At 40.3% G+C, this 12477-nt stretch overlaps 1 protein-coding gene across 2 annotated transcripts in view; it reads left to right on the top strand.

The window, feature by feature from the left end:
• The window catches only part of Dcc (DCC netrin 1 receptor), a 1164132-nt gene that overhangs the window by 1141416 nt on the left and 10239 nt on the right, over nt 1–12477 (top strand). The window lies entirely within an intron of this gene.

The raw sequence follows: 12477 nt of genomic DNA, 5'->3' as shown, positions 1-12477 counted from the left end.
AGGAGAAGTTCATGAAAGGGAAGAAATGATACAATTAAAGGAAAGTATGTGGAGACATTTTTTTCATGTGCATTTTTCAAACTAAGACAAGCTCACAAATACTGTATTTTACTTAGCCTTTAGAATTTTTCATTTCTCTGATGTTGTGATGTTACATACATATCGTTTCCTCTATTAGAAGGGAACAAATTTAGCAGGAATAAAGAAAGAAAAGGGGGAGTTTGCAGGACTTCAGTGGTAGAGCACCATTCTATCATGTGCTGGGTCTTGGGTCACATTCCCAGGGACAGAAGACATAGGGGAACAGAAATCCTTAGTATTTATTGTTGTTCTTTCTTCTGACTGTGCCCCGGTGAATTGCTAACAGCATGCTGATGTCTTTTCTGCTGCCGCATTCTTATCCTCTCCTTCACAGACCAAAGATTGCCTGGTTTGTTCACTCTGAATCTCGGTTGCATATTCTTTGTGATATTTTAGATTATTTTTAATCAATGAAAGAACATACATCTTAATAGTATAAATCCATGAACTCTGACACTAGCTAAGAGGACTTAAGCATTCCCATGTCTTCTTTGAACTTTGGTTTTCTTGTCTCCAAGACAACACAATAAAGTGTGCTTTGGAAGTCTATTTCAAGGAAGCATGGGGGTGTCGTAGTTTGTGTACCTCTAAGAAAAGATGGCAGCACCTAGGGTTCTACCACATGGACCCAATAGAGATAAGGTACTGGTGACCAAATGGAAATCCAGATCCCATCAGGCTATGGCCCTCTCAAGCAACTAGATAGGAACAACTAGGAAGCCTCTTTCCTCTCCTTAACCATGTGACCATTGGCTTGCTTTACTGGAGTCAGGCCTTTCTTAGTTGCTTACTAAATGCAGTCTGTGCAGTTGGAGTTTTTTATCACATGCAGATTTGAGAACTTGAGCAGTGCTGTTTATTATATCAGTCTTAACATGTGATAGCCATCGTATCTGTGACTCAGTGTAGCCACTTTTACTTAGGAGAGTATATATGGGTAGAGAGGCAAGACCCTTTGTCAGCATGTCCCCAGCAAGCAGACATTCTACTTTTCACCTCACTGAAGAGAAATGGGAACATAGGAGGAGACCAAACCTGTTCTTACTAAAGGTGTCACATCAATGCTCATTACTCTTAAAATGAAATCTGCTCCTGTATGTTGCGAATTAGAATGCCTTAAGATCAATGCAAAAACATGCATGTTTGAAACTAGGCCACTTTATAAGGAACTCCTGTGACTGTTGTATATAAGTAAATAGAGCTAACTCACTTTATTTTTAATATTCTGTGAACATAAAATATAAAGAATGAGAATATAGAGTTTCCCATACATAGTTTAATTTCTCCCATAGCACCAAAACTCATCCCATATGAGAACTGCAGGTGACTTTACAAACCCTTCATCATCCCCAGATGACATGAGCAGACTGACTACTTAAAAATAAGTACATATCCAAATACCTTTCATATCAAAACTAGACCATGAGAGGCCATTTCAGTTGCTACTATAGAATAGGTGAGAGACAAAGGTGAGTCAATTGTTTTTCAGTTTTATTCATAAAAATAAAGGAATGAAAACTAGAGTTGGCTATAGGAGAAGGCAAGAAAGAACATGAAAGTTTAAATTGAAGATCAGACCCAGGATGCACCTCAGCCTCTGATCTGCCCCAGGTGAGTCTACATAATGCATTCCTTCCTGCTGCAGCCTGCTCTGGTGTTTCTCAACACAGAAAGTACTGTAGCTGGGAGTAACTTGTGCAAGGAGATGCTAGCAGGAGTCCGCACCTGGCAGTCATATATTATGTACCTAATGAGCAAATGAAATGTTTAATAACTGCACCGTGGAAATAAAGCTTAGAACAGTAAATGCCTGCTGAGGCTGTTCGTCTTCCCCCTGATGCACACTGCTGGCCCATCGCAAAGCTCCAACATCATTTGTGTTTCCCTGCTTAGTGGGTCCTGCTGAGGAAACAACATTAAAATCTAAGTGATGCTCACTTAATTAGTTGTATAACCATGTAAAAGCATTTATTTAACATCGTAGCTTCCGGTGTTGCACCGAGGGTCTCCCGAAGTGATTCTCCCACGTGCGCCCCAGGCACAGAAAATTGTGCAGTGGCTTCAACCGAAGCATTTGCAAATTGAAACATTTCAATTAACCATGGATCATTTAGACCCATAGAAATTGAATACTGCATTATTTTACTTAAACAACTTATAGTTTGAAATATAAAAAGCAAAAGCAAGCTAAAGTGCTGTTTCAGGTTTTCATTAATGATTTTTTTTAAAGATTTTTTTTCTATAAAACACTGGTTTAAGGGCAAATTGTTACCATTTATTAATTAAATATTATAAAATAAGGAAAAATCTCTTTTGGATACATTTTTATCAAAGTGTTAATCAAGGTTTTCTTATTTTGTTTTATTTTTGTTTTTTGTTTACTGAGTCAGAGTCCAATGCTTGGTAGTCTAGATGGCCTTGAGTGGGCAGTAGGCTTCCGGTCTTGGCCTCGCAAGTGCTGGGATATAGAGGTACAAGTCACCATGCTTGACTGATTCTTCCAAAATCTCAAAGAGAGGCAAGACATTAAATAGCAAGTTAAATTGGCAGGGCTTGGATTTTAGGAGGGGACTGGAGAAGATTTGAAAGTGGAAGAGAAGATTTAAAAAAAATAAATGTGTTCATAAACAAAGGAAATAGAAATAAAATAAATTTTAAAATACCAATATGGTGATATTTTATTTGTATTAAAATGTTATTTTTATGTTAATAAATAAAGTTGCCTGGGGGTCAGAGCTATTAGCAAGCCATAGGAAAGTAGGGCAGTGGTGGCGTACTCTTGTAATGCCAGCACTTGGTAGGCAGAGCTGGGTAAGTCTCTGTGTGTTCAGGGATACAGCCATTATTGGATACACATGCCTTTAATCAATACCAATCATGGAAAACCTGGAGGCCTATACAGATAGGCCGTGAGGAGGCAGTCATGTGGTTGGGTTTACAACCAATGAGAAGGCAGAACAGGAACTCTATATAAAGACTTTAACAGAGGGGTAGCACTGGTTCGGAGAGGTAGGACCACCGCAGGAGGAAGGGTAAGGTTTTAGCTCTTAGCTCTGACCTCTTGGCTTTCTTCTTTGCATTGGTTCTGTGTTTCTTATTTAATAAGAAGGTTGGTTAACATCTACATACCAAACTGTTAATAAGAGAATGAAAATGAAATGCATGCAGGACAGCTGTATTAGCCTCTCATATCATTTTTATAGGTAATAATTTAGAGAGCAAATCACTTACCTATGATTGATGTGACTAATTGATGTCACCGTTATAACATGGACGCCTGTCCCTCAAAAGATACCTGTTTTGGCATCTTCATTGTTTGACTGGAGCACTACTGGGAACTGGTGGAATATTCAGGAGACAAAACTGCCTGAAAGGAAGTTAGGTCAGTTGAGAACATACCCTGGAAGGATATTTGGAGCTCCTGAGTCCCTGCCTATCCCTATCCCCCTCTTTTCATTGGGCTTGTCATGTGATAAGCACTTTCCTGCCCTCCATTCCCACCATGATGTACTCCTTCAGTACAGGCTTGCAAACAATAAAATCTAGTCACCATGTGCTCAAATCTATTAAAACATGAGCCCAAATCCCTTGACTTTTCAGTTGACGATCCTAGGTATGTATTGTATAGCAGAAGCTGTGAATCCTTTTCAGCATGTGTGAGCACTTATCAGGACTTCATTTTATATATCACATATAGTTCATTGACTTGGAGAAAATAATACAGTGAATTCAAACTCCTTCATTTTGTCCATCAGCTAGTTATTTCAGGTTGGAAATTCCCTGATCTAAATGCAAGCATAAGAGTTTTCCAATTTCTGCAACCCCGGGGATGTTCTTTCTCTCACTTACTGTCACCTACATTCATGTTTATTTCTTTCTCCCAAAGTGAGACACATTTTCCCAATCACATTCTGAAAGTCACTCCTTATGTTTGGAACAGAGCTCAGAGGATGTTGACTAGTTGTTAAGATTATATTACATTAGCAGCTCGGGGTCATGGAAGGATTTCTTTTATATTTATCTTTTATTTTGCTTTGACACGTTGCTCTGAAGTAATCCATAGGAGCTTCACTGAAATTGTTCATGCATATGCTGATTACCAAGGTAGGCGCTGTTCTCTAAAACAAAGAAATAAACGTGAGGCTGTCCCTGTAAGCTGCAGCTGAGATCTGCCAACTTCAGAAAAACCAGTGAGAGCCCTGTCATCTCCTGACACTGAGAAACAAGAGTTTAGCATTGCTCGTGAAATGGGTTGTTCTCTACTTACTACTGTTTCCAGCAATGCCTTAAGAGAGTAGTTCGCAGCCTTCTTTGGTTTGTCAAAAATGTTAACTGTGGTCTGTGGGTCTGGGCCAGGTTTTTCCAGGTTCTTAGCCTCTTGAAAGATTGATATAAGGTGTTATATGGGGTTTTTTTTGCTAACACAGTTTATTCAAAGCAAAAGAATCAGCTCAGTTAGAAATACACTCTTGCGGGGGGTGGGGGGGGAGGCCGGCGGGCGCATGCCTTTAATCCCAGCACTCGGGAGGCAGAGCCAGGCAGATCTCTGTGAGTTCGAGGCCAGCCTGGGCTACCAAGTGAGTTCCAGGAAAAGCACAAAGCTACACAGAGAAACCCTGTCTCAAAAAAACCAAAAGAAAAAAGAAATGCACTGTCAAGATTGACTGTCGGCCACATGAGTGAGGGTGTTCAAGGAGTCTGATCACTCTTTGGTTCTTGCTTTTATGGGGTTTGAAAAAGAACAGGTTGGTTTGTAAGGGCAGTAGCATGTGTGGTGGTTCCTCACTCTAACTGCCAGAATACGTTATATGACCTCTTTTCTACTGTGTGTTCCTATCTATAATACATGCAATTCTAAACAGTAGGTGCCTATATTTATGTGGCATAAATTGACTCATGAATGAATCCTCCCTAAACATTCACTTAGAATATTTGTGACAGGACTTTTCCTAGGGAGACATAACACATGTCTACTCAATCCCCAGGACAGACTAAAATACTGATACCACCAAAGTCCAACCTAGTGAACCAATGAGTTTCAGCAGGGTTACTTACAGGAATGTGGAGTAAGGGTCACTTACAGGAGCAGAAATGACCCAAAGACAGCTGCATCACCAAGCCCACCCCAACATGGATGCAGCTCACAAAAGTTAGCAATCTGGAGCACACCAAGGCCTGCAGGCAGCTCAAAAGATTGGGGTGTCCTTTCCAAGTGACTCAGTTGGTTCAAACTTCTTCCAGACAGTTTCTGCTTCTTCCAGAAATCTTCTCTAGAAACATCTTTGTAGCTTGGCTCCTATGAAAGTATTCTATGCAGCTCGGCTTCTTGGAGAGTGACCCTTGGCATTCTGTATTGTTTACTGGGGTGTTGGAGGGGGTGAGTCCTGTCAGTTTCAGGGACTACAGAATGTATTCTGACTTGTTTGCCTTTTTGTTAAAGAGCTTGCCTACAGAATGAAATGTTTCTATCTCTGAGGAAATTATTACACAACACTCCACTCCTTCCTTTCCCTTACACTCTTTCAGCTCCCTCTTGTGCAAAGATCTCTGAACATTAGAAAGGATGACTAAAGATGTCCATCTGTGGCTAAAAATTATGTCACTGCATTCCCCTAGCAATCACTTGTTCTTAAGAGTTTTACCATTGTTTGAGTTGAGGCTGGTATCAGTGTTGATCTACAGGAATAAACACAAATGTTTAAAGGGCAGTTTGACATCCATCTAGTAAAACCATAGATGCTTCTTTCCCATTTGGCCCTATGATGTTCCCAGCCATATTTTTGTTCCGGCTTACCATACCAGTTGTGAGCTCCCTCTAGTGGAGTGGGCCTTAAATACAATCTGAAGACTGTTGGTCTTATCCATGACAGCTGAGCAATAAGCAGGCACATCCTGCCTGGCACATCAATATTTTAGCACACAGTGCCCATAGTCAAGCTGGAACGTTGGGGACAGTTTTCCACCACCAGCTTGCCTGCCCCTCACCCCCTGGTACTGTGAATGCTAGTTAACAAGGTGGGAGTTTCTAGTTCAATTCCAGCTTTATTTCTCATGCCTGGCAGTCAAAGTGTTCACTTGGTATATCTTCAGCAAAAGGGTCATTTTTTCCAAATCTGGCATACAACCAACAGCATTAGCAGTAGTCTTTATGACCTGTGGGGCCTCAGGGGCTTCCCTGGCCAAAAACTCCATAAGAGAGTTAGCTCACCCTTGACACTGGGATTTTCATTCACTAGTCTTATGACTTCTGAGGGTTTCCTTTCCCATGCATACTGGGTACCTTTTGTATTTAGACTCTTTAGATGTTATTTTTTAACACCCTGTTTTTCCTTTCAATTAACCCACATCCAGTAGAATTATAAGATAGGTGGACATACCATCACTCCTTCTTATCTTCATCCCATTCTGTATCTCAATGTTAGTGAACATCCTACCTCTGTCACTATTGATTCTTCGTGGACACTCATGTGTAACACTGAGTTGAGTGAAACCATTAATGCTGACATCCCATGTTGCTCTCTTGCACAGAAATGCTTATAAGAGGCCTGTGGCAGTGTCCACTTAGGGGAATTTGTGTCAGCCATATTTGTATCTCTTATTGGCGAGCATAGGCCCTATTAAGTCTACCTGATAATTTTTCATGGTATAGGTTGATCTATGTATGTGTTCAATCAGGGTTTCCATTTGTTGATGTCCTAATGGGGAATAGTCCTCACATGTTTTGGCAGCATGCAAAGTATCATAATATTTAACATCAATGCCAATAGCCTTAGATATTTCCCAACCTGTATTGGTTCTTCTATGACAAGAGTTTATATGGATCTAATGGGCAACTTCCATAGGTAGCTGAGGGGAAATGGCCTATACTTTGAAAAGAACATCTGCTTCCTGATTTCCAGGGAGGCTTAATGGGCTGTGGTCTGCCACATGGAAAACTAACAGGAGTTCTGATTAAAGTTGAAACTCTATTATATATTTCTTTTCATATTTGTCCCCACAGGGGCCAACTCAGCATCTGCCAATCCTCTTTTCCCCACTGGGCCATCTATGAACTGAGGATTCTAAACAGAGCCTAACTGTCAATATAGATTGTCACAGGCCAAGTCTAATGAGTTATTGCAATCCACCCTGCTCCTAACTCAGTGCATTGGCTACTTTTTCCGGGCACATGACATCTGTGACCCTTTGTATTTGTGCAGCCTACATTTTTGTTTGGTGTGCCTACTAGTACCATCTCTGTGCCAGGCATCTACAGGGATAAATGATGTCCTTTCCAGCACTTTATCTAACTTAGCTGTTGGTTCAATAACTAGGGGATGCTCAGGAGCTTTAAAGGACTCCGATTCTAAGACAGCCTACATGGCATTAGTGATGGGGCTTATAGACAGCACACATCATGGCTGTAAGTATGCATCACACCTTTGTAGAGTTTGATTCTGTGCTAAACTGGAAAGGGCTTTGGGCAGAAGGTCTTCAATCTAGGCCCTTTTTGGATAAGCTGGGTAAGCTCTTTTTACAGTCCCTGAGGGAGAAACAGCTGAGGACTCTACCTGTTGCAGTGCTTTATATTCTGACCCCAGTTTCTATTCTAGTGCTGTGCACAGAGCTTCTGCTCCTTTCCATGACTGAGACCAAAACCCTATTAGAACCCATTGATCTTGCCCTGGGCCCCAGAGATAGCCTTCTGCACTCCTGGTGACTTTTAACAGGAAAGGACACTGTAGTATTGGGACACATAGTTGTTTAGCCTGCCCTACAAGGGTCTTAGCCTGCTCAAAAGCTTCTTGAGCCTTTCTGTCTCAATCCCATATAACAGTTTTATCTATCAAATTATACAGAAGATGGGTTGCTTGGGCAAGATGGAGTGTGAAAATTTGCCCATATCCCAAGAGCCCTCAAAATGCCTCTTACATTTACAGGACAGGCTATTATAACATTTTGTCAGTAGTATTGTCAGGAATCACATGTGTCTACCTGGACTATAACACACCAAAGAATTTTACAGCTGTGCCTGGCCTTTGCACCTTGTGGGGTTGATCTCTCATCTTTGCTTTTTAGATGAGTCTGTCCGTCCTATAGATGCATTTCTAAATCTGCAAAACAGAGATTAGCATTATATTATCTTTGTAATGAACCCTATTTTGCAGAGGGTGAACAGGAGACTAAGTAAGATCCTTGGCCAACATCCCATAACAAATACTAAGACTTTGAATTTAACCTTGCAAGAAGTACTCTGAAGGTCCACTGTTGACTATTTCATGCAAATAACCCAAGGGCAATGTAGAAAAGGCCAGGCAGTGTTTAAGAAGTATGCCAAAGCCTTTTCTGCAAGTGAAATCTAGGAAATCTCAACGTGGAGGAGTGAACTCAGGTTAACAGTTCTCTCTAGGGTAGCAATACATCAGCGAGTGAGAGGCAGCAGGATGGCTCTCTGAAATGTCTTCAGTTTAAGTGAAGTCCCCAGGCTGCACACACTAATGCCAAAAGGCTGCACTCCTTTTTCACTTCAAAATGGTACATGGCACAAGACTAGTTATTTTATATAAAGATGTATGTCTGGTTCCGATGCTGCCGAAGATGGGGTCAGAATGTTGCCCTCGGGGAAGGTGACTGGTAAGTTGAAAGATACACAGTAAAGAATTACTTCTGACTTGTAGTCCCATAGAATACTGGGGATATAAACCAGAAAATCAAGTCAGAACACAATTGCTCAGTGAGCTTCAAATACTTCAGTAAAGGGTAAAGTACAGCTTGGTGAGCTTTTGGGGACTCGGGTTTCTGGTGTCCAACTTCAAATATCTGAGGTTCAAAGAAGAAAATGCTAAATCTGTGCAAATAGAGCTGGAGCATAAGCACAGAATTAGTGCACACTCGGGAGAATAGGATCAGCTTCTCAGCACAAAAGTTCTCATAGAAATCTCTGATTTACAACATTTCCTCTTTGCTAAAGAACAGTTTGACACCAGCATTCTCTAATTGGCTGTTAATAAACCACTCCTGGCAAATTTCTCCTATACATGTATCTTTCCCTTTTTCTTCATCATATGGAAAGAAATAGCATTTAAGGCCACCAATTGTACAGTCAAGTACTGCCAATAGTAATCTCTAGAGGACTGCTCAAATTTGTTGCCTATATAAATTTTGTGGAGATTAGTTCTCCCTCAGTGTCTCTGTTTCCAGGGTCCTCAGGGTCCTTTCAGCAAAACAAATAAAGAAGGTCACTGGATGGAATCCAGGCCCCACTGAGGTTCCAGAGTTCCTAACATTGGTGATGCTGTGCATAGTATTTCAGAAAAGGAAGTGTGTTCCAACTGACATCCTCCCTGTGGTCTGGATCCAAGAATTTCTGAGAACCCTGGTGGAAAGCTCATAGTGTCTTGTCATTGCATAACATTCAGTACATTCTGAAAGAATAAATAATTGTCATCTCATCACCAGAGACAATCACTTACCATAATGATCTTCATTTTTTTTAATGAGATTGAATTAAGGTAGTCGTTAAGCACACCAGTGTTGTAGTGTAATATATTAATATGGCAAATGGAGTATAGTACATGAAGCATCTGCCCATATGTTAGGGAGAAAATAAATGTATCTGAGAGGATTGCTGTAGCGATAATGGTAAGCTGTGCCTAAGCATCACATTTTCTCTACATACAAAACTGTCAAAAATGTACCAAGATAAATATTAAGGATCATATGAACAAGTCTAGTAAATTCTAAAATAATATTTATTTTGTATGTTTTCTCTTACAAAGCAAGAAACAACCCTGCTATAATTTCCTTCATGATAAGCTTCACCAATGCCCTTTCATTTCTCAGATACATATTTACATTTTCTTTGTAAATACCTACATTAAAGAGAACTGCTTTCCGGTGTGTACTGAGCATATCACATGTATTTGGTAAAGTTCACAGACTTAGTTTAAGTTTATTTAAAACATTTGGAAAACCTTAAAAATAAAAAGAAATCTGTTTCCATCATCTAGGAAGGCTAGATTAAAAACAGATAAATATGCACAAGTAAGTCCATAGAGAGAAGAGTCATTAGGATGCTTTTGCTCTGCTGAAGTAGGAAGGTATAAAAGGTAACCCTGCAAGGTGAGGGTACTGCCTTTGTGAGAAAAAAGCTGAACTCAGATTTACCCAGAACCTGGAAACCTTTCTAGGAGGATAAATGAGCACAATTCAGAGAAGGTAACTCAAAACAGAAATTCAACAGAAGCATTCATTCTTCAGTTCAACAATGCACTTTTTTTTGGAACTGTCATTAGTTTGCTTGGGCTTTTTGTTCATTTATTTTGGTCTTTTTATTTGTTTGTTTGTTTCATATTTTGATGGCATAATTCTTAGATTTTCTGTGTATGTACCTGAGGAGAGGGGGTAGGGTACATGTTGCTTGAGACAGAACCATGCTATGTAATCAGGTTGGCTTTGAACTTACGCTCCCTTCATATCTCAGCCTCCAACTTGCTTAGAAAAGGTGAACTATGTCTGATGAGTGAATGATAACTGATTTCTGCTCTGGCTTCCACAAGCATGTATACACACACACACACACACACACACACACACACACACACACACACACATGCATTGGAATTACAAGTGCATTCTCAATCAACCATACTGTTTATATGTGTTCTATGGCTTAAGTGCACTCTCGACCATGCTGTTTACATTTGTGCTGTGCCTCAAGTGCATGTTATATCAACCATACTGTTTACATGTGTACTGGAACTCGAACTCAGAAACTCATGCTTAAAAGGCAAGAATTTTATAGACTGAGCATCTCCCCATCCTCAACCACTTTAAATATGTAATCTCATTTAATAATCACTCTTATCATTACCATTCTACAGATAAACAAGACTGGATAGGTTTAGAGAATCAAGAGATTGCATAACCAGCAACAGTAGAATATGCAGGGTTTCTGTGTCTAGTTACACACTTAGATACTGATGTTTAGTAATAAAAAGAAATTGGAAAGGAACTGCATGTTGGGTCATGACAAAGGAAAATAGATTCATATTCAAATTTATCCTTCATAGTGACTTTTAACAGATCATTTATTTGAGTATTTACATTGTTTCAAATAAAATGATCCTTTTTTTCTGGTCACAGATGCATTAACCCAGTTAATGAGCTAACTCTGGTATGTTTATTAAAATAGGAGTTTGTTTCAAAGACTATAGTACCCCACTAAGATCAGTAGAACAAATAACTAAAGTGTCGTTATTTGTGGTAGAAGGGAGCAGAAGCAAGCTTTTACACCTTTTCTTTAAAGTTTTTAAGTTTGTTTGGTTTTTGAGATTATAATATAATTACATCATTTTCTCCTTTCCCCTCCATCCCTCCAACCTCTGCCATGTACCCTCGTTGATATATATGTGTGTGATTGTATATGAGTATGTGCATGTGTGTGCACACACATGCACATGTATGTGCTCATGCGTGTGAATGTGTATCCTAAATATAAAAATACAACCTTCTCAATGTGTAGAATGTTACATGTATAGCTTTTCAGGGCTGACCATTTAGTACTGGATAACTGTAGCAGGGTCCTTGCTGTTGTTCCCTTTGGGGGCGGGGGCCAAGTAGGTGCAGAGTCAAACCACACACTCCAGGAGAATGTCAAAACAACAAGCTCAGTTTATTCAGGAAGAGGCAAGCCTTACCTCCACCCCACCCTGGGGGAAGGTCTGATGAATATGCATCTGTTGGTGTGACATGCTGCCTCTCATTGGTCCAGGTCATCTCCAGATCTTGTTTCAGCTGCTGTTGCTAAGACCATTAGGCAGACCCAGGCTGGGTCTCAGAAGGTATCTTTTTTACTTGTTTGGGCCTTCTGGCCCTCAAGCCAGTTAGGGATGAATCAGCCCACAGATAACCAGTTGGTGTGCTCTTCCCTGGAGAAGACTGTCTCTCCTACTCTCAGCGTTCCTTAGTTGTCTCTTTGTCTATCTCAGGAGCTTGTTGCCCTCCTCCTTACATGTCTATTGGTGTCCTCCTTGTACAGGCCCCATGTTGATGAAACTTCATGACTGTGGCTTCTCTGACACCCTGTAGTTTTTGTGCTAAAGCTCTTGGTTTCAGTGCTAAGAAGATGTGACTCTTTAGTTTTTTTGAGATGTGCTAGCCAACTCAATAAATCTGTATAAACATTTATTGCAAGTTGATAGCAATGAAGCAGAAATAAATACTGCTGTAAGTTAAGTGGAATTTTTAAGGTAAATTTCATACTAAATAAAAAGCAATTAATTCTTTGTTTAATAAAAACTGTCAGCCGGGCGGTGGTGGCGCACGCCTTCAATCCCAGCACTCGGGAGGCAGAGCCAGGCGGATCTCTGTGAGTTCGAGGCCCGCCTGGACTACCAAGTGAGTTCCAGGAAAGGC

Source organism: Peromyscus californicus, unplaced genomic scaffold (genome assembly GCF_007827085.1).
Source record: "Peromyscus californicus insignis strain IS unplaced genomic scaffold, ASM782708v3 Scaffold_17__1_contigs__length_78620276, whole genome shotgun sequence".
Classification (NCBI taxonomy): Eukaryota; Metazoa; Chordata; class Mammalia; order Rodentia; family Cricetidae; genus Peromyscus; species Peromyscus californicus.
Note: the sequence above shows the minus strand (reverse complement) of the source record. Positions and strands in the feature narration are given on the sequence as shown.